Here is a 21,560-nt window from a genome sequence, read left to right on the forward strand (position 1 = left end):
TGACTAATGTTGAGTCCATGGATTATACGCACTCTCACCCTTCCATCATTGCTAGCCTATCTAATACCGCGCACCTTTCGCCGGTATCATACACCCACCATATACCTTCCTCAAAACAGCCACCATACTGTGACGCCTGGATAATTAAGCTACAGTAATCCCCTGTTAATGGTGCCATGTCATCACATTACTGTTGCTAATCCTCACTTGATCCAAATCATGATTCAAATTCAAATTCAAATTAAAGTTCAAAGTTCAAATTTCTCAAACATGCAAAATAATATGTTCAAAGTGTGGCAATTATTCCATAACCAATTATGGTGCTGACACAACATTTTGTAAAAGTATTTAAATGCTCATTTGTGAATAAAACAGTGGCTAAAAACAAATTGTTAAATGCTTTTTAAATTATAAAAATACTAAACTATTTTATTTAAACCTCAAACTATTTGTGGCAGTGGCACAAATTACTAATGTTGATTTAGGGGCTATTGTTGTATTTTATAAAACTAAAAATAGAAAGAAACTAAATAGAAAACAATAAACTGAAATAAATAAAAGAAAATAAAACAAAGCAAAAGAAAAAGAAACCCCCCCCCCCCCCCCGACTCCTACTGGGCCTAGCCCAACAGTCCAACCCAGCCGGCCCACCTTGCCCTCCCGGTCGCTCCCTACCCCCTTCCTGTTTCTTTGTCTCGGTCGCTATTGCCCGACCACCTCGTCAGCGCCGACGTGGAAGGGATAAGGATCCCCCGCCTCCTCGGGCTCTCCTCCCACTCCCCCTCTCGCCCAATCCCTCCACCTCGTTCCCCACTAGCTCTCCCCTGCTCGAGATCCAACCGCATCCGAGCGGGGAGCTCGTCGCGCCACCCGTCAGCGTGCTCTGGCGCCACCCCGGGCTGCACCATGACGTCCGGGAGCTCCGTCATGGTCGGCTCCATCATCACGCCGAAGGGCTCAAGCTAGGAGGCCCCGAGCGCTCGCTATCGGTCGTCTTCCCCGCGTCCAGTCGTCCCTTCCCCGCCCCGGATCTCCTCCCTCGGCGCTTCCCCAGCCTCCCGAACACGTCGTCGAGAACCGCTGTGAGGCCCTTCCTCGATTCCGTTGCCGTAGTCGCATGTATGAGCCGGAGTCCGCCATGGCCGAACCTCAGTGTCCGCGTACGCGCGCCTGCTGCTCCGTGTGCTGCTCTGCTTGCTGCCTCTGCTCTACTACGCTGCTGCTGCCTATTGCTGCTCCGCTGCCTGCCCGCCACTCGCCGAGCCATGCCCCGCTGCTGCCCGCCGCTGCCTCCTGTACTGCTGCTCGCCGCCTACGCTGGCCGCTCCCCTGCTGCTGCAATTGCCACATTGCTGTTAGTGCTACCTTACAGCTGCTATTGCTGCTGCTACATTGCTGGCTGCGCTGCTGCTGCTGCTACTTAGCTACTGCCGCTGCGGCTACTCCCTACTACTGCAGCGCTGCTGCTCCTCGACATGGCCGTCGTGGCCTATGTGCCGTGGATGCTGCCCCTTGTTTGCCTAGCCAAACGCATGGCTTGAGCCACTACCAAACGGGCCGGCCATTAGATTAGGATTAGTGTTATTTAACTAACCTAAAACATGTATTAGTACTAACCTACACAGAGTATGACTTATGGGCCCCACCACTAACTAGACTACATAAACAATCTGTTAAAAAATGACCCAATGACACCTGGGCCCCACAGCCCAGTTTTGACCAGTCAACCCAGTCAATGTTGATTGTTGACCCTGCTGACTCAGCACTGTACTGGCCCTGCTGTCATATACATAGGCTAGGGTGACACTAGGTAACAAAAGGTTTTGCTGATTTATTTTCGAATCAATAAAAATTACAGAATATTGCTAAAACTTTAGAAATTCATAGAAATTAATCCGTAGCTCGGATGAAAAAGTTTTATACATGAAAGTTGCTCAGAACGACGAGGCGAATCTGAATATGCTCTCCGTTCATCTGTCAAATGCCCCTAGCATAGCGAACATGCAACCTTTCCGCTCCGATTCGTCTGTCCGAAAATGCCTAACTCCGGAACAACTTTCCGGATGTTATCGCCCTTCGCCGGTATCGTGTAGCACCGCGTTAGAACACCCCTAGACCTCTGTGTTATCGCTGTCATGCATCTGTGTTACATCTGTTTGCATTAAATTTACTGTTTCTTCCCCCTCTTCTCTCCAGTAGACCCCGAGACCACTGTTGATGTCCCTGTGATCGACTACGTCGACGACGACCCTTCTTCCCTTTCATCGGAGCTTACAGGCAAGCCCCCCCCCCTTTGATCATCCCCATATCGCCCATTCCATTCTCTCATGCTTGCATTAGATTTTGCTACTGTAATTGATTGCTCATATTCTGATGCATAGCCTGCTTTTGTAACCTACTTATTGTTACCTATCTGCTTATCCTAAACTACTTAGTATAGGTTGGTTAGTGATCCATCAGTGACCCCTACCTTGTCCTTGTTGCCCCTGCTTCATCTTCGACGACTCGATCAACGTGGTCGATGACCAGAGCCTGACACCTCACATCACATCACACCCCTTTAGTTACTTGACTCTGCAGAGCTACTATCGAGTGCCGAGGGTGATCCCTCATAACGCACTCTTGATGATAATTTTGTAGTGTAGTTATTCGGTCGTGGTCATCGAGGGTGATTTCCTCTTTCACAATTCCCGATACGGCTCTGTCATGCAACACCTCAAGTGTGAACCTCGAGGGTGGTCCCTCTTATGTTGACCTTGATGATTACATTGAGTGGAATCCACCGGGGTGATTCCTCGGGTTTTCCCCTTGATGTTTGGACACACGGTTACCTTGACTTTACTTGAGACCTTTGTTGAAGTCGGGTCGGCCCTGAGGGGTACCCGCGAGTTGATGTGAAAGTCGGGCGGGCCCGTTGAGCACCCGCGAGTTTTCTACATGGCACGGCCGGGCAGTCTGGGCCCTTGCCGTAAGTCCATGAGACGGGGCGACGGGGTCACATTATCGTGAGTCTCTGCTCGTCTCCGCGAGCCCCCAATGCACTAACAGGTTTGGGTATTTGTTCTGAGTTGGCCTTTGGCCTTTACGCACTAACCACCATGCGGGAATAGATATGGGCCTCGACGTCGCAGTATCAGCCGAAGCTTTGTCAGACGTCCAGTTCAGCACTGCGGCACAGTCGGATCGTGCTGGCCATCCGAGGCGGTGCTGGTATCCACCCTGCTCGCAACGACCCGGAGTGCAACGGGCGATGGGCCCAAGACCCCGGGGCACTTAGGATGTAGACCGGCGGGGACCTCTCTGGTGAGCCTAGGTAGGGCTGCGACGTGTTGATCTTCCGAGGCCGGGCATTGACCCCAGAAAGGTGTGTCCGGCCAGAGTGATCGAGCGTGTTGGGTAACGTGGTGCACCCCTGCAGGGAAGACATATATTCGAATACCGTGTCCATGGTAATGGACGTTCAGACTTGTATCCTGATCTTATATAACTAGAAATGGATACTTGAGATATGTGATGGATATGTGGCTCCGAGATTGCTTTCTCGCAGGGAGTCGAGGAGGGATATCTGGGCATTAATGTTACAACATGTTTGATAATTATAAACTGCTATTCTTTACTCTTCCACATGCTACAAGATGCTTGGAGCTGCTTGAAGATGCTAGTCTTCGATAGGCTAGGCCTTCCCCTCTATTCTGGCATTCTGCAGTTCAGTCCACAGATACAGCCCTTCCATCTGATACCAATGCATACTTAGTATAGATCTGATGCTTGCGAGTACTTTGGATGAGTACTCACGGTTGCTTTGCTACCCTTTTTCCCCCTTCCTTCTTCTTTCCGGTTGATGCAACCAGATGGTGGATCCATGGGGCCAGATGCCACGGCCGACGGATACTACTACATGGAGACCGCCGACGACTAGGAGTAGTTAGGAGGTCCCAGGCAGGAGGCCTTGCCTCTTCGATCATTGTTGCTTTTGTGTTTGCCTTCTTAAGGCAGTCTTGTTTAACTAATGTCTGTACTCAGATATTGTTTCTTCCGCTGACTCTTGTGTATCGAGCTTGTATTCGAGCCCTCAAGGCCCCTGGCTTGTAATATAAAGCTTGTATTATTTTGATTTGTCTCTAGAGTTGTGTTGTGATATCTTCCCGTGAGTCCCTGGTCCTGATCGTACACGTTTGCGTGTATGATTAGTGTACGGTCGAATCGGGGGCGTCACACATACCTACCTATTATGGCATTTCCATAGCCATTCCGAGATATATTGCCATGCAACTTTCCACCGTTCCGTTTATTATGACACGCTCCATCATTGTCACATTGCTTTGCATGATCATGTAGTTGACATCGTATTTGTGGAAAAGCCACCTTCATAATTCTTTCATACATGTCACTCTTGATTCATTGCACATCCCGGTACACCGCCGGAGGCATTCACATAGAGTCATATTTTGTTCTAAGTATTGAGTTGTAATTCTTGAGTTGTAAGTAAATAAAAGTGTGATGACCATCATTATTAGAGCATTGTCCCAGTGAGGAAAGGATGATGGAGACTATGATTCCCCCACAAGTCGGGATGAGACTTTGAACAAAAAAAGAGGCCATAAAAAAAGAGACAGGCCCAAATAAAAAAATAATAATAAGAGATAAAAAGAGAGAAGGGACAATGCTACTATCCTTTTACCACACTTGTGCTTCAAAGTAGCACCATGATCTTCATGATAGAGAGTCTTCTATGTTGCCACTTTCATATACTAGTGAGAATTTTTCATTAAAGAACTTGGCTTGTATATTCCAATGATTGGCTTCCTCAAATTGCCCTAGTATTCATGAGAAAGCAAGTTGGATGCACACCCACTTAGTTTCGTTTGTTGAGCTTTCATACACTTATAGCTCTAGTGCATCCGTTGCATGGCAATCCCTACTCACTCACATTGATATCTATTGATGGACATCTCCATAGCCCGTTGATACGCCTAGTTGATGTGAGACTATCTTCTCCTTTTTGTCTTCTCCACAACCACCATTCTATTCCACCTATAGTGCTATGTCCATCGCTCACACTCATGTATTGTGTGAAAGTTGAAAAAGTTTGAGAACATCAAAAGTATGAAACAATTGCTTGGCTTGTCATCGGGGTTGTGCATGATTTAAATATTTTGTGTGATCAAGATAGAGCATAGCCAGACTATATGATTTTGTAGGGATAACTTTCTTTGGCCATGTTATTTTGAGAAGACATGATTGCTTTATTAGTATGCTTGAAGTATTATTGTTTTTATGTCAATATTAAACTTTTGTTTTGAATCTTATGGATCTGAACATTTATGCCACAATAAAGAGAATTACATTAATAAATATGCTAGGTAGCATTCCACATAAAAAATTATGTTTTTATCATTTACCTACTCGAGGACGAGCAGGAATTAAGCTTGGGGATGCTTGATACGTCTCCAACGTATCTATAATTTTTGATTGTTCCATGCTATTATATTATCTGTTTTGGATGTTTATTGGGATTTAATATGCTCTTTTATATTATTTTTGGGACTAACCTATTAACCGAAGGCCCAGTGGCAGTTTCTGTTTTTTCTTTCTATTTCAGTGTTTTGCAGAAAAGAATACCAAACGGAATCCAAACGGAATGAAACCTTCGCGAGGATCTTTCTTGGAACAAACGCAATCCAGAAGACTTGGAGTTGAAGTCTAGAACTCCGCGAGGCGGCCACGAGGCAGGAGGGCACGCCTAGGGGGGTAGGCGCGCCCCCACCCTCGTGGGCCCCACGGAGCTAGACCGACCTATTTCTTTCGCCTATATATACTCTTGTACCCTAAAACCTTCGGGGACAGCCAGGAAACCACTTTTCCACCGCCGCAACCTTCTGTACCCGTGAGATCCCATCTTGGGGCCTTTTCCGGCGATCTCACAGATGGGGAATCGATCACGGAGGGCTTCTACATCAACACCATAGCCTCTCCGATGAAGCGTGAGTAGTTTACCACAGACCTTCGGGTCCATAGTTATTAGCTATATGGCTTCTTCTCTCTCTTTGGTTCTCAATACAAAGTTCTCCTCGATGTTCTTGGAGATCTGTTCAATGTAATACTCTTTTGCGGTGTGTTTGTCGAGATCCGATGAATTGTGGATTTATGGACTTGATTATCTATGAATATTATTTGGTTCTTCTCTAAATTCTTTTATGCATGATTTGATATCTTTGCAAGTCTCTTTGAATTATCGATTTAGTTTGGCCTACTAGATTGATCTTTCTTGCAATGGGAGAAGTGCTTAGCTTTGGGTTCAATCTTGCGGTGTCCTTTCCTAGTGACAGCAGGGGTAGAAGGCACGTATTTTATTGTTGCCATCGAGGATAAATAGATGGGGTTTATATCATATTGCTTGAGTTTATCCCTCTACATCAAGTCATCTTGCTTAATGCGTTACTCCGTTCTTATGAACTTAATACTCTAGATGCATGCTGGATAGCGGTCAATGTGTGGAGTAATAGTAGTAGATGAAGAATCATTTCGGTCTACTTGACACGGACGTGATGCCTATGTTCATGATCATTGCCTTAGATATCATCATAACTATGCGCTTTTCTATCAATTGCTCGGCAGTAATTTGTTCACCCACCGTAATACATGCTATCTTGAGAGAAGCCACTAGTGAAACCTATGGCCCCAGGATCTCTTTCTTATTATATTGCATCTCTTTTATTTACATCGCATCTCGTTTACTATTTTGGAATCTTTACTTTCCAATCTATACAACAAAAATACCAAAAATATTTATCTTACTATCTTTATTAGATCTCACTTTTGCGAGTGACCGTGAAGGGATTGACAACCCCTTTATCCCGTTGGTTGCAAGGTTCTTGATTGTTTGTGTAGGTACTAGGTGACTTGCGCACTGTCTCCTACTGGATTGATACCTTAGTTCTCAAAAACTGAGGAAAATACTTACGCTACTTTGCTGCATCACCATTTCCTCTTCAAGGGAAAACCAATGCATGCTCAAGAGGTAGCAGAGTCTGGGTGGCATTTCATAGGATGATCACACGAATACCCCGGGATCTCCTACGACAACACTGGATTCCCCAGGTGTCCGGGCAAGCCACTGGTAAATCCCAAGGGTGCCCCAACTGTTCCACCCAGATGTGTATTAAAGTAGCCACCTTAAGTTTCCCTTAGTTATTATCTCTCACAACTTGCATGATTCTCACATACCAATCCACGTCTATGAGCATGGCTAAGAAATAAGAGCACAACGTATAATCCCGGGGTGATCAAAGGTAATAGGTTCCTACCTCGTCAACTACATATCAATGCCCCAATTCCCAATCCTACTCATGCAATCTTTGAGGGTAAAACTAATGCATAAAAATTGGGTATGAAAAATATGATCAAAGTGTGAACTTACCTTGTACTGTTGATGAAGATTCGTCGCACTCATAACTCGTGATAGATCTACTTGTCACACTCCGGTCAATCTATCGTAAGCAAGCAATTGCATACATAAGAACTCAAGCATAAAATTCGAAGAGAAGATCTCCGAAAACTTCAAAAAAAAGGCAAATAACTCTTGCGAACAGAAAACAATTTTCAGCAGTATTAAAATTATGTGGATTAGTTCTTAATAGAAATTTTATATCAAGAGCTTCAATCTGCAAAAAGAATCAATTAAATCGGAGTTATAAAACTTAAGTTGTGATCAAAAGAAATTCAAATTCAAATCTGTTTGAAATCAAATTTTAAACCTTCAAAAATACTATTAAGTTGGTTATCTGGATAGAGGAGATCATGACGAAGAATTGGGCGTTGGTTTCGTCGGATTTGGATAAACGAGTAAAAAGTTGTGAGGGTTTAAAGATCAGGGACTAATCTGCGAAGAAAATAATTATGGATAGGTCCCTGGTCGAATATAATAATAAAAAAATATAACGAACGAACGTTCACTACAGAACCTAATCCGATGAATTCCGTTCGCTACAGAACCCTAACTAACGAACGTTCACTAAATAACTAAAATAAAAACGAATCTGGTTTTAAAAAGAAAAAAAAACCTGAAAAACATCGGCGTCGGAGTCTGGCGACGGCGGGCGAACGGCGGCGTCGGCGGCTTCGCACTCGGGCGTGGCTACGGGCGGCGGAGTGCGACGCTGTGGCGGCGTGGCTTCGCGGGGGCGGGGTGCGGCGGCGTCAGCGGCAAGGCGGCCTGCTGCGGCGGGGGGGCGTCGGCGTTAGCGGCGAGGCGGCCTGCTGCAGCGGTGGCGGAGTTCGGCGGTGGCTGCGGCTTGCTGCTGCGGCAGCGGTTGAGGAGGAGTGAGAGGGGCCGGGGGGCTTCGCTATTTAAGGAGGGGAAGGGGCATGGAGGCTTGCGGGAGGGGGCGGCAAAGGCGGCGGCGGTCTCCGAGCCGGACACGGCTGGCGGCAGCGCTGCTCAGGACTCCGTCCCGAGCTCGGGGCGGGGCAGCTGGCCGGCTGGGCCGTGGCCTGGCGATTGGGACCGGCTCGGTCTGGTCGGTCCAAAACTTTTTTTAAACAGACAACAAAAATAAACTAAAACGTCAAATAATAAAAATGATATATAACATATTATATATCAAAATTTTCAGAAAAAGATTTTCTACAACATGAACATTTTTTTGCAGCAAATAAATTTCACAAAAATTCAAGTAAAGCAAAGAGTGCTACTGGTTTATTTAAAAACCAAATAAATTATTTTAAAATTACAAAATAGTTTCAAACTCATTTCTCTCCAATTTTCTACTGTAGGGAATCATTTTACCCTAATTTCCATATATTTTATTTTTGAAGAAAAATAATTTGAATAAAACCAAATAACTCAAATTTGAAAATAACTAGCAAAAGAACCCGTGCGTTGCAACGGGACAAAAAGAATGATTATGTCCATATTCCTAGCTCAATAATGTGAATTAAAAAATGACTTTTTTGAGTAATGCAAAAAAAATGTTGAATAATGTATGAAAATGCATGGAACCAACATTAATACAAGCATTTGATTTTATGAAAAAAAAGGGGAAAAGGTATTTGTTTACCTCCAGCCAGTAGGGCTGTCAACAAAGCTCGCATTCAATGAACTGCTTCGTGCTCGATTAACTATATGCTCAAGTTTGGGTTCAACCTGCTGGCCTTGTTCGGTGGCCAGCCCAAAAATCACACTTTCAAGGTCAATGAAAGATGGCCACTTTGACTGGTTGATACGTCAAATAGGTAATTCCAATAGATCATGATGTATTGTGCTCTAAATTTGTACTATTATTTCATCATTGGTCGCTTATTTCAAATAGGTAAAACCACTATTGGTACCGGGCACACTGTGAACGACTAACGTAACTATCGGTCTATCGGGAAATAAATCCTAGCGTCCATCATTGGATATGCCCTAAGAGAACATGCAATCTGTATATATCCGGCATCAAGTCCCACAAATAAATTTATTTGTAGTTCAATGCACATATATTCTCCCAGCAAACATATATGATTATCTGAAAGATGTGGTACACATATATTCGTATGAAAAGGCACTGCCTTTGTCTTAGTTAATCCATTTATAGCCATATATTCAAACAGAAGGGTACATATAAATTTTGTGTGCCCCTTGTATGATTTTCAAATGATGTCTATGCGGAATAATAGTTTTGAATACATAACTCAATTCGAAAAAATAGTCAACATACAGATGTTACATACCGAGGAATTGTGGTCTTGAAGTTGCAATATACATAATGAAATGTAATGCATGACATGCTTGATCTAAAAAGGTTATGATAGTAATGAAAAAATATAGGCGGCGGCATGCAAGCAAATTTTATAGTAATGTACGTTTATTGGGTGAGGTTGGGATTAGACCACCACTTCCTATTAGGTGTAAGATGCTCCCCTTTCTCAATTTCTTCTAAGCAAGTAACAGATTAGTTAGTGCGATTTGGTCCTCGGCAGCAAATGGAGTCTCTTCCTTCAACAAAAGAAGTGATTTATGACCTGAAAATGTAACCAATAAACAATGAGTGAATAGTATCTTTATTTAAAAGCGATATAAATTATGGTTCTTTGATTGCTCTACCCATTAATCTGGCAAGCATATATCACAGATATATATGTATCATGGTTTCCAAAAGCTATTCCCCAAGAGGATACAACAATAAGAAGCCAGGGGGTGAATCATTATCTTTTAGCATTGACACCATGATGTTTCAGCGTTTTGTCATTGCAATGAACATGAAAGAACCTTCTTGGCACAGGTGCATCACTATTACCTTCGGCAGAGCGAATATTACTACTGAACAACACTCATGGTGTAAGATAGAAATATTATTATAAGGTACGTTAGTTCAAGTGACCATCGATAGCAAGGGAAACATTATGTTGTATCAGTGCTGTTATATATTTGAAATCTCAGTGCACATCACATATATATTTCTAGCAATACCAAGCTTTGATCTCAAACAGAACATGTCCACATTACCCTTGGGATAACTGAACAACAATACCTGACAGTGGGTCACCCAGTTCAATCCATCCACCTTGGAACCAAAATCGAAAGTTCCGGGTAGCTCCAGCTTGCCAAATAAAAACCGAATGATTATGATTTATGCACATAGGTGATATCCCTGTGAGATCATGATGGTTATACTGTACTATTGCCAACTTTGCTTGCCGCATCACAGAAATTAACACCTAAAGGGTTGAAGCACAAAATATTCAGTACTTAATATGAGTAAAGGAAAATCATAAAATTATATCTATGGACTTGCAAAGGCAATCAAGAGCAACGGCTGATGTGAAAGCTTACATTGGCTGTATATATGACTCGTCTTTTCCACCAAATTGTCACTAAGAGCACAAACATTTGTGATTTGAACTAATTGGACAGAAAAATAGGATGCAAATTTATGTCCTCTCGCATGAAACATATCATTACAGCTGCAAAAATCATGTCATGGAATAGAAGCTACAATTAATCATGTTAGTGCAAGAGGCCACAAACACGCTACCTAGATACTCCATTTGGATCACCCTGGTAGCAGCCAAGCCCTCTGTCGTTCTACCAGCAGTGAAGTCCCGGTGGTCCAGCCTGAGTTTTTGCATGGTTCATCTTCTCTGCACTGAACACTTTGGAGATGATATTCTTTGCCTTCTCTGCTTTTGGAAAAAGAAAAAACATAAAAAGGCCAAATCGTCATATATATGACCACGTCAGTTTCTATAATTTATTGTTTCTCTTAAAATTAAATGATGTCTCTTCGTCTCATGTTTGCTTAAATATATAATCAATTGCAAGGATTAGAGGCCGGATGTATGAAAAAAATTTAAGCTTGGCTACTGCACAGTCATTACCAGTTAGATGGACAGCCATGGAAAGAAAGCTAGATAAGCAGGATGCCGCTTTGCAAGCTTACTCATGCATCAATGAACCGTTGAAGAAATGAAATCTACCCACATACCCAGGTCTATGACAGGAGCCTAGAGAAGCCATCTAGTACGTACTGTCACCAAGTGGAGATCACTTCTTGTCGAGATCGATCGAGCCTCTTCTCGAGCTCCCTGGTCCCAATGTGTCATGTGTTCCTCAACCTCAATGCACCGTTCCTCTCCCCTTGCAGCCTCCTCTCTGCTGCATAAATCATATATTGCATTTGTAGCAATATATAAATGCCATTCTCAGTACTCCACAGCTTACAGTAGTAAAATATCTAGCTGATTCTGTACGGTTCCACATGCAAATTGAATACTGGGGAGTACCTAAAACCGAAAGAAGAGAAAGAGCAAGGATGTACACGCCTGCTGGAAAGTACCTACAACTGAAAGAAGAAAATGAGCAAGGATGTACGCACATATTCCCTAAGCAGCGTCTCCACCTTACCACGCTGGCTAAGAAGAATGCCTGATCCTCCCTGTCTCTCACTTGACGTTCGACTCCCTCTTCCCCAAGCTCGCACCTGCACCTTCTTCTCCCTACCTCTCCTCCTCCCTTAATCCTCCTCTTTCTCTCTTTTCCACCGGGGAAAACTGAAGAGCCGCCATGGCTTGGAGCTCTCTACCTGCCAGGAATTCGCGCTGCCACGCCGGATCCCTCCATCTCACACACCCGTCCGCCATCGCCTGGCTCCGGCGAGTTCCTGCCTAGGTTGCCAGATCTCTCACTCTGGATTTCCTCGTCGTCACCGGCGACCCCCGCCTCGCCGCCCGCCTTCGGATTAGCCTCCCCAACCCCTACCACGCACGGATCCGGCCCCTGCAAGCTCCAGTCGCCGCCGCCGCCGTTCTACATCGAGCAGCCGTGCCACCCCCACCGCTCGAGCCGCCGCGTTGAAGGGATCCAGATGGTGCGCTCGAGCATCAACCGCGTGTAGCCGATCGGCGAGGGGTAGGCGCGCCGGCAGGGTGGCCGCTGGCGGCGCACGGCGACGCGCGGTGAGGGGCGTGGCAGGGGGTGGAGATGGGATTGGGAGGCAGGGTGTGCGCGGGGGGGGGGGGGGGGGGGGGGGGGGGGGGGGGGGGGGCAAATTTGACAATTTTGACCTATAATCGAAATCAAATAACAGAATGAACTGGTTGCGAAACTATTTCACTCCCTTGACGGGCGCCACACCCTACGGTGCAGCGCCTAGCTCCGGGGCGTTGCACCACTGTCCACCGTGGCAGCCCACGGGCCCGCACCCAGCCGTGCAACGCCTCCGAGCTAGGCGCTGGACCTGTAATGTGCAGCGCCTAGTCGCTAGGCGTTGCACGTGTAATGTGCAGCGCCTAGCGGCTAGGCGCTGCACTGTGACTTATCCAGCCACTTGGCTGGGCCCCCCCTCCCCCACCCCCCCCCAACCACACACTCTCTCACTCTCTCCCCGAGCTTTGCCCCCTCTCCCACTCTCCCCCCCCTCTCAAATCTTCTTCCAAATCTTGCAAATTTGAAGAATTTGTCCGTGGATTTCGAAGTCAAACACTCCCTCAAGGTAATAATCGCCGATCCCCTTTTTTTGATCGAAGTAAAGTTCTCTCATTGCTCATTTGTTGGTAGTTAGGGGAAACCCTAGTTTTGTTTGGATCTAGAGATTTGCATGGAGATGTGAGATGTTTGTTTGCCAATTTCTATGATTAGGCTTTGTTAGTATGCTAGGGTTATTCTTATGGGTGTTCTTATGTTGGTGCTAGGGTTAGGTTTAGGGCTAGGGTTATGGTTAGGGTTATGGTTATGGTTAGGGTTAGGCTTAGGGTTAGGGTTAGGGTTAGGGTTGTTGTTTCATATATATATTAGGGTTTGTAATCGGTGTTAATCCATGGATTAGTACTCATGGAAGCAATGTTACCTTGTGTTCATTGCTTATAGGGATGGGAAGAACATGTGTGTTTGTTCATGGGGACAAAGACGCCTTTTTGAAAGGCAATAAAGAACCGGACCCGGATGAGTTTGACATGGTGTTTGATAGTAGTCCTAGCTATGCGGAGCTCTTGCAACAAGTTAGGAAAGATTTGAATTGGATGGACCCTAGTGATATCATTGAGTTGGAGGGAAGGCATAATGTTGGTTTTGGAATGCACATCCGTTGGAAGACAATGCGTGTAAACTCGGAGCAACGTTGGGTTGCATACAAGGAGACGGTGGCCGAATCACTAGACAAGGCTCTTGAGTTATTTGCAACGAAGAAGGTTGATTCAAGTTTGCATTTGGACTTGAACCGGAACCCCTCCCCTTTGGTTGCTAGTAGCCCCCCATCCTTGAAGCGAGATGAAATTGTTGAACCTCTTTTGACCCAAGAAGTGAGGCCAACATTGAGCCCGTACAGAAACAACCAAGATGAATCTTTGCAAGAGGACAATGATGAGTATGCGGACGATGACAATGAAGTTGATCTCCATGACAACAATGTGGGTGATCTCGACAAATATCATTTGCAAGAGACAATGGACCATTCCATCCCTTTTTCCCGTGCATATGCATCGGACTCGGATGACGATGGTCCCGATGAACAAGTTGATGCGGAGGGGTTCACGGTGAAGGAGGCCGAAGCTTTCGAGAAGGTATTTGGTCGGGATCATCGGACTACATTGTTCAAGGATGTTAGTCTCGCGGATGAAGCTGTGGTAGATGGTGGCCAATGTGTACCTCTTGGGGTTAGGCCAAGCTCTCACCGTGATTTGGTAGACGACAAGAACCGGATTGCTAAAGGTTCTAAGTTCGACAGCTTGTTGGATTTGAAGATGTGGCTCGACAACTACTCGGTTACGCATTACCGTCCACACAAGGTGGTGCACTCGGACGTCAATGTGCGCTACACGGTTGCATGTGCATGTGAAGATGAAAAGGAGGTCCAACTTGGACTTACAAGAGGCCGTGGTGGTGGTAGAGGTCGTGGAAAGGAGGTCCAACAAGGAGTGGCAAGACGCCGTGGCGGTTGTCCGTGGATTGTGCGTGCAAGACCATGGAAAGGAGGTCCTACTTGGCATGTAGTGAGTTGTGTGCCAACTCACATGTGCCAAGGCAAAAGGGTGGATGGCAAGATTGTGTCCGAAGACCACAAACAACTCACGTCCGAGTTCATCGCTTACAGGCTCTCCAACTCAATATCCACACTTCCAACAATGAGCGTCCAACATGTCATTGACCTTGTGAAAGCCATCTTTCATTACAAGGTGAAATACGGCAAGGCATGGAAGGCGAAGCAAGCCGCATTTAAGATGTTGTATGGTACATGGGAGGAAGCATACAACCGAATCCCTAGGTTGTTGTTAGCCATGGCCGCGACAAACCCGGGCATGGTTCATGTGGTCGAGCCTCATGGGCACCAAACAACGGTTCATGAAGGAAGGAAAGTCAGAGTATTTGGCCGTGCTTTTTGGGTGTTCGAGCAATGTGTGAGGGCTTTCGAACATTGTAGGCCGGTCATCGCAATTGATGGCACGTTCTTGACCGGACAATACAAGGGCACCTTGTTGGTTGCGATAGCAAGTGATGCCAATAACCGGGTGTTGCCATTGGCATTTGCTTTGGTTGAGGTGGAAAACAATGACAACTGGGAGTGGTTTCTGCATCTTTTGAGGACGAAGGTGTTACCCGCTCAAAGGGAAATTTGTGTCATATCGGATCGGAATCAAGGAATTCTTAACGCCGTGGAGATTGACATTCCCGGGCATGCTCCGTTGCACCATCGCTGGTGCATGAGGCACTTTTGTTCGAACTTCTATAGGGCATGTGGCCTTAAGGAGTTGGCCGATGATCTTCAAGATTGTTGTCTCGCTTTCTCCGATAAGCGCTTCGCCACTTTGTACAACAAATTGCTCGCACACAAAAAACTTGATCCCGGGGGTCAAGAGTTTCTTAATAGGCACATTCAATACCGGAACAAGTGGGCACGTGCTTTTGATGAAGATGGCCGGAGATACGGTCAAATGACAAGCAATATGGCCGAATGCTTCAATAGGGTGCTCAAAGGTGCACGTGGATTACCCGTGACGGCAATAGTTCAATACACATTTGACAAGATGAATGCGTACTTTGTAAAGTACTCGATGGAAACCGATGCACAGATAGCGGGTGAGAACCCACGGAAGTACGAGTACAAGGTCCCACCCAAAGTTGATGAATGGTTGCTATTTCAATCACGGAAGGCGGACTCAGAAGAAGCTATATTATATGACAATGAAGAGTGGAAGTACGAAGTGAAAGAGCCAGGAGGAACCACAAATCATGGCCGGCAACATGGAGGTCGGGCTTTCAAGGTGTCGTTAACACAATGTGATTGCTCTTGCGGGAGGCCATTGTTGCTTCATCTCCCATGCTCACATTTGTATGCCGCCGGCCGCGTTAGGAATGTGGACATCAATCACCCACGCACCGTGAGGGAGTCGGAGTTCTCAATCATGACGGTCAAGAAAACATGGGCTCCCCGCTTTCACCCATACTTTGACCAATCACAATGGCCGGAGTATCATGGAGTTCAACTGTGGCCGGATCCGGAGTTGAAGGTTGTTAAACGGGGTAGACGTAAGACAAAGCGTCTTAGAGGCGACATGGACGGATGGGGCCATGGTGGGCGCCGCGAAGCGGGCAACGACCAATTCCAAGAGCCTCGTGAGAGCTCCCGTTGTGGGGAGTGCAAAGATCATGGCCACAACAAAAGAAAATGTACCAAACCAAGGAAAAGGTCCAAGAAAAATGATGCAAGCACAAGCCAACATGGAGCTACACAAGGGAGCCAACCAAGTGGTAGCCAACCTAGTGGTAGCCAACAAGTGCCAAGCCAACCAAGTGGTAGCCAACAAGTGCCAAGGCAACCAAGTGGTAGCCAACAAGTGCCTAGCCAACCAAGTGTTAGCCAACCTAGTGGTAGCCAACAAGTGCCAAGGCAACCAAGTGGTAGCCAACAAGTGCCTAGGCAACCAAGTGTTAGCCAAAGAGGATCTAGGCAACAAAGAGGTCGGCAACTTGGACTTACAAGAGGCCGTGGTGGTGGTAGAGGTGGCGGTGGTGGTCTCGGCCGTGGTGGTGGAAGAGCTCGACGTGGTGGTAATGGCCGTGGTGATGGTCTCGGCCTTGGCGATGGTCTTGGCCTTGGTGGTGGACTTGGCCGTGGTGATGGACAACCGCAGGTTCGTTATAGAGGAATGTTTGGATACCTAGATGGACCGTTTCCGTATGTTCCTCACTAACTATAATGTATCATATGTTCTTGTTTTTTCATATGTTCTTCTTTTTCATATGTGCTTCCATTTGTTCTTATTGTCCTTACTAACCATCATGTTCCACTCATTGTAGGTATGGCGGCTTCCCAACCCAACAAACCAACGATGAAGGAGGATGGCGAAGATGAGATGGCCGGATGGTGGGAGAAGGCTGCGAAGAAGCTTAGAGAGGAGGATGCAGCCAAGCTAAAGAAGAAGAAGGAAGAGGAGCTTGAGAAGGAGAGGAAGCGAAAACAGAGTGCGGCAAATGCGATGCGCGCTAGGGAGCAAGCGTTGATGAGGAAAGTTGAGGAGGCACAGAAGAAGCGTCAACAGGATTTTGAAGAAAGAACCATGAAGCTTTGGGCAATTGCAGCTGAAAAAGAAAGGAGGGACAATCAGATATTCATGGAGAGGGTGGTTAAGGAGGCTCACCTCATAAGAAAAAGGGAGGAGGAAGAGGAAGAAGAGAGGAAGAATAAGAAGGGAAAGGGGCCTTGCTCTACGCAATAGAGCTATGTCTCCTCTTCGATTTGGTTGTGAACTAATATGTCTCCAATGTGATTTGGTTGTGAACTACTATGTGCCGTGCACTACTATGTCTCCTCCTCGATTTGGTTGTGTGAACTACTATGTGCGGTGAACTACTATGTCTCCTCCTTGATTTGGTTGTAAGAACTACTATGTGTCGTGAAGTACTATGTGTTATGAACTACTATGTGTCGTGAAGTACTTGGGCGCTGCTATCTACCATGTGGCGCCTAGCTGTTGTGGCTCTCTGGATAGCTAAAAAATTCACTAAGTCCAAGTCCAAGTGCCTCAAACTGTAAAGTACCTTCTGTTCTGGCTGCATAGCTACAGACCAGTGCAGCGCCTAGCTAGGAGGCGCCACACTGTACAGTGCAGTGCCTGGGGGCTAGGCGCTGCACTGTATAGTGTGGCGCCTCCGTGCTAGGCGCTGCACAAACACTTAGCGAATTTTTTGCTTGAAACTGGAGGCATACCTTCTGTTGCTTGCTGGATACCTACAGACATGTGCAGCGCCTAGCTCGGAGGCGCCACACTCTATAGTGCAGTGCCTGCGAGCTAGGCGTTGCACTGTAGAGTGCGGCGCCTCCAAGCTAGGCGCTGCACATGTCTGTAGCTATCCAGAAAAGCAACAGAAGTTTGGCTAGTTACAGACATGTGCAGCGCCTAGCACGGAGGCGCCACACTCTATAGTGCAGCGCCTGCGAGCTAGGCGTTGCACTGTAGAGTGCGGCGCCTCCAAGCTAGGCGCTGCACATGTCTGTAGCTATCCAGAAAGCAACAGAAGTTTGGCTAGTTACAGACATATGCAGCGCCTAGCGCGGAGGCGCCACACTCTACCGTGCAACGCCTAGCACGCAGGCGTTGCACTATAGTGTGTGGCGCCTGCGTGCTAGGCGCTGCACAAACACTTAGCAATTTTTTGCCTGAAACTTGAGGCCTACCTACTGTGCCTCCTCCCCCCCTCTACTGGGTCTTTTTCAGCCACATTTCAACAACTAGTATAACAAACATTCAGGTACGACATCATTTCTCCAAGTATAACAATTAGTATAAGAAACAAAGGGTTCACAAAAGACATCATTTCATAGAAAGGACCATCACAATAAGTTCCAGTTTACCATAGAGCTACCACCACTCCAAGTTCAACGACATAAAAGGTACGACCACTCCAAGTTCAACGACATAACAAATCGCACTCGAAGTTCAACATTATAAAAAAACTAAGATGACTAGTGCTTTCCACGCTTGCTGGGTCCTCCCCCCCTATTGACGCTTATCTTCTTCACCTTCCTAGGAAGAGGAACCCGCTCCGGCTCCGGCTCCGGCTCCACCTCCGGTTCGACATCGTCATCCAAATAGTCATCCAAAGCCGCCATCCGCGAGGTGCCGACAGTCCTTTTGCCTCTTTGGGTGAAGTCTTCAGGTGTGTACTTGTTGATTCCCCTCCTAGGCTTCAACTCGTATGCAGACCGAGCCCGGTACGTCCCCAAGGTCATATCATCAGCAACCTATGCATCAACAAAAGATATGGAAAGACCGTGTGTGAGGATATAGTTAGCAATGCATCAACAAATGGATATATCGTCATGCCATACCTCTTGGGTGACCCCACCCACATCCTCATCCTCGAAAGGTTCACCATGGCTCTGCCCCGAAGCGGGATCTGATGGTGTCGCCGACCTAGACCGTTCTGGTGATACATACTCGGGGTCACGACAATCGAAAAGGTTTGATAGCCACCTTAACTTTTGGCCCTGGCGCTGCAACATGTACAAGTGAATGAGAAATTGAACGTACCAACAAATGTTAAGTGCTAGTTTGAAGGAGATGTGAACCTTAATGAATTCTCGAAGTGCACCTTCCCCATCGCTTTTGCCAGCCGGGGTTGTTTCCAGAATAGTCTCGGTCTTGTCAGCTGCTTTCTTGATCTGGGCACGCTATGAACAGAAACGGTATCAAAGTGTTAGGCAAGCGAAGATGTGAAAAGTGCGAATGGAAAAGCAAAAAGGGCTAACCACAAAGTTCATCATTGGAGCTGAAGGGATCACCGAGTTGCCTTTCCTGACTAACGCGTTGTACTGGTGCTGGGCTACCTCATCAAAAATGGTGGGTTCTTCCAGAATCTCCTCAGCATACGCCGGCTGGCATACCTCCACGCGGGTACTTGCAAGAAACCATGCGAGATAGTTGTTGAACGCGATCGGGCAGTGCTCACGAAGCTGGGCTCGTTTTCCAGCCCTTGCTTGCTCCACACTAAGAGCGAACTGCACGACATACTTCCTGTGATGGCTGGCCCAATCCTTGATCTTCCGCTGCTTCTTCCTATCCAACCTGCAAGTTAGAAACAGAATATTAGCATCATCGAAACCGTCGAGAAGCTGCTAAGTGCTCAAGGTTAATTATATCTTACGCGTGTAGCAACTTGTCTGTGTCCTCCCACTCCAGCGGGTGTGGCTGGAACAAACCAAACTGGCGGAACACCCGATGTGGCAGGTGAAGCTCAACTGCCCAGTTGCATATCAGTGGGCACCGCATATGCCAGAGATCCCTATCCCTAATGCACATCGGATTAAGCCTGAACTCTATAGGGTTACCAAAACTCTCTCCTTTTCCATGCGGCTCCCATTCCACCTGCAAAATGGGATTGAATGCAAAATTGATATCGAGTGAAGATACAAGCATGATAATCACTTATGCAAGGTCGGTTCACCTGCTCAGGCGTGATCGCGTCCAGCTCGCTCTTGTACAACTTGTACATTACAGAGGGATCATCCGTCGTCTCATTTAACACATCCCACTTGTAAGCCCAAGTGGGGAGCCGTAGTGGGTCGTCTTTATCATCCCAATCCTCATACTTCACGGTCTTAGGTCGTCCAACCGGCAAACGCTCCCAGTTCCATATGGAAAGTGCGAGCAGACAACCACCAATACCTCCAGTGTGCCTACAACTGGCATCGTCCAACTGCACATAAAAAAGAACATGGTCAAATTTGCCGCAAGAGCACATTGATAATGTATCAATGAAGTGAAAAGGAAACAACTTCATACCTGTCGATACAAGTAAGCTAGTGTCGCCGAACCCCAACTCCATTTGCTATCGAAGACGGTCAACGCCTTCAGCCACATCCATGGAGCATTCTTTCCTGTGCCATCAGCAAACATTGTCCTCGATATCACGTACCACATGTAGACACGAGCATAAGTCTTCAGCATGTCCTCATTAGCATCTCCGATCCCCTTTTTTTGATCGAAGTAAAGTTCTCCCATTGCTCATTTGTTGGTAATTTGGGGAAACCCTAGTTTTGTTTGGATCTAGAGATTTGCATGGAGATGTGAGATGTTTGTTTGCCAATTTCTATGATTAGGCTTTGTTAGTATGCTAGGGTTATTCTTATGGGTGTTCTTATGTTGGTGCTAGGGTTAGGTTTAGGGCTAGGGTTCTGGTTAGGGTTATGGTTATGGTTATGGTTAGGGTTAGGGTTGTTGTTTCATATATATATTAGGGTTTGTATTCGGTGTTAATCCATGGATTAGTACTCATGGAAGCAATGTTACCTTGTGTTCATTGCTTATAGGGATGGGAAGAACATGTGTGTTTGTTCATCATGGGGACAAAGACGCCTTTTTGAAAGGCAATAAAGAACCGGACCCGGATGAGTTTGACATGGTGTTTGATAGTAGTCCTAGCTATGCGGAGCTCTTGCAACAAGTTAGGAAAGATTTGAATTGGATGGACCCTAGTGATATCATTGAGTTGGAGGGAAGGCATAATGTTGGTTTTGGAATGCACATCCGTTGGAAGACAATGCGTGTAAACTCGGAGCAATGTTGGGTTGCATACAAGGAGACGGTGGCCGAATCACTAGACAAGGCTCTTGAGTTATTTGCAACGAAGAAGGTTGATTCAAGTTTGCATTTGGACTTGAACCGGAACCCCTCCCCTTTGGTTGCTAGTAGCCCCCCATCCTTGAAGCGAGATGAAATTGTTGAACCTCTTTTGACCCAAGAAGTGAGGCCAACATTGAGCCCTTATAGAAACAACCAAGATGAATCTTTGCAAGAGGACAATGATGAGTATGCGGACGATGACAATGAAGTTGATCTCCATGACAACAATGTGGGTGATCTCGACAAATATCATTTGCAAGAGACAATGGACCATTCCATCCCTTTTTCCCGTGCATATGCATCAGACGATGACAATGAAGTTGATCTCCATGGAGCATTCTTGCCTGTGCCATCAGCAAACATTGTCCTCGATATCACGTACCACATGTAGACACGAGCATATGTATTCACCATGTCCTCATTAGCATCATCGGGGCAATGAGCGAAGTTCAATGATATCC

General features: G+C 46.3%; 2 long non-coding RNA genes across 5 annotated transcripts; one reads left to right on the top strand and one right to left on the bottom strand.

The window, feature by feature from the left end:
• Positions 1–733: 733 nt before the first annotated feature.
• On the top strand, positions 734–4,124 carry LOC141041598 (uncharacterized). Its single transcript, XR_012202244.1, has 3 exons — positions 734–1,082; positions 2,197–2,277; positions 3,852–4,124. It is a non-coding gene; the product is annotated as an uncharacterized lncRNA (long non-coding RNA).
• Positions 4,125–9,645: 5,521 nt separating this feature from the next.
• On the bottom strand, positions 9,646–12,489 carry LOC109744898 (uncharacterized). Of its 4 annotated transcripts, none has more exons than XR_012202245.1 (7): positions 11,888–12,489; positions 11,767–11,825; positions 11,469–11,635; positions 11,019–11,163; positions 10,817–10,947; positions 10,515–10,701; positions 9,646–10,005 (listed from the first exon to the last, which is right to left on the bottom strand). It is a non-coding gene; the product is annotated as an uncharacterized lncRNA (long non-coding RNA). The 4 variants fall into 4 exon arrangements; XR_012202246.1 differs by having other exon boundaries at positions 11,512–11,638; XR_002228404.4 differs by having other exon boundaries at positions 11,469–11,638.
• Positions 12,490–21,560: the final 9,071 nt, after the last annotated feature.

Source organism: Aegilops tauschii, chromosome 2, assembly GCF_002575655.3.
Source record: "Aegilops tauschii subsp. strangulata cultivar AL8/78 chromosome 2, Aet v6.0, whole genome shotgun sequence".
Lineage (NCBI taxonomy): Eukaryota > Viridiplantae > Streptophyta > Magnoliopsida > Poales > Poaceae > Aegilops > Aegilops tauschii.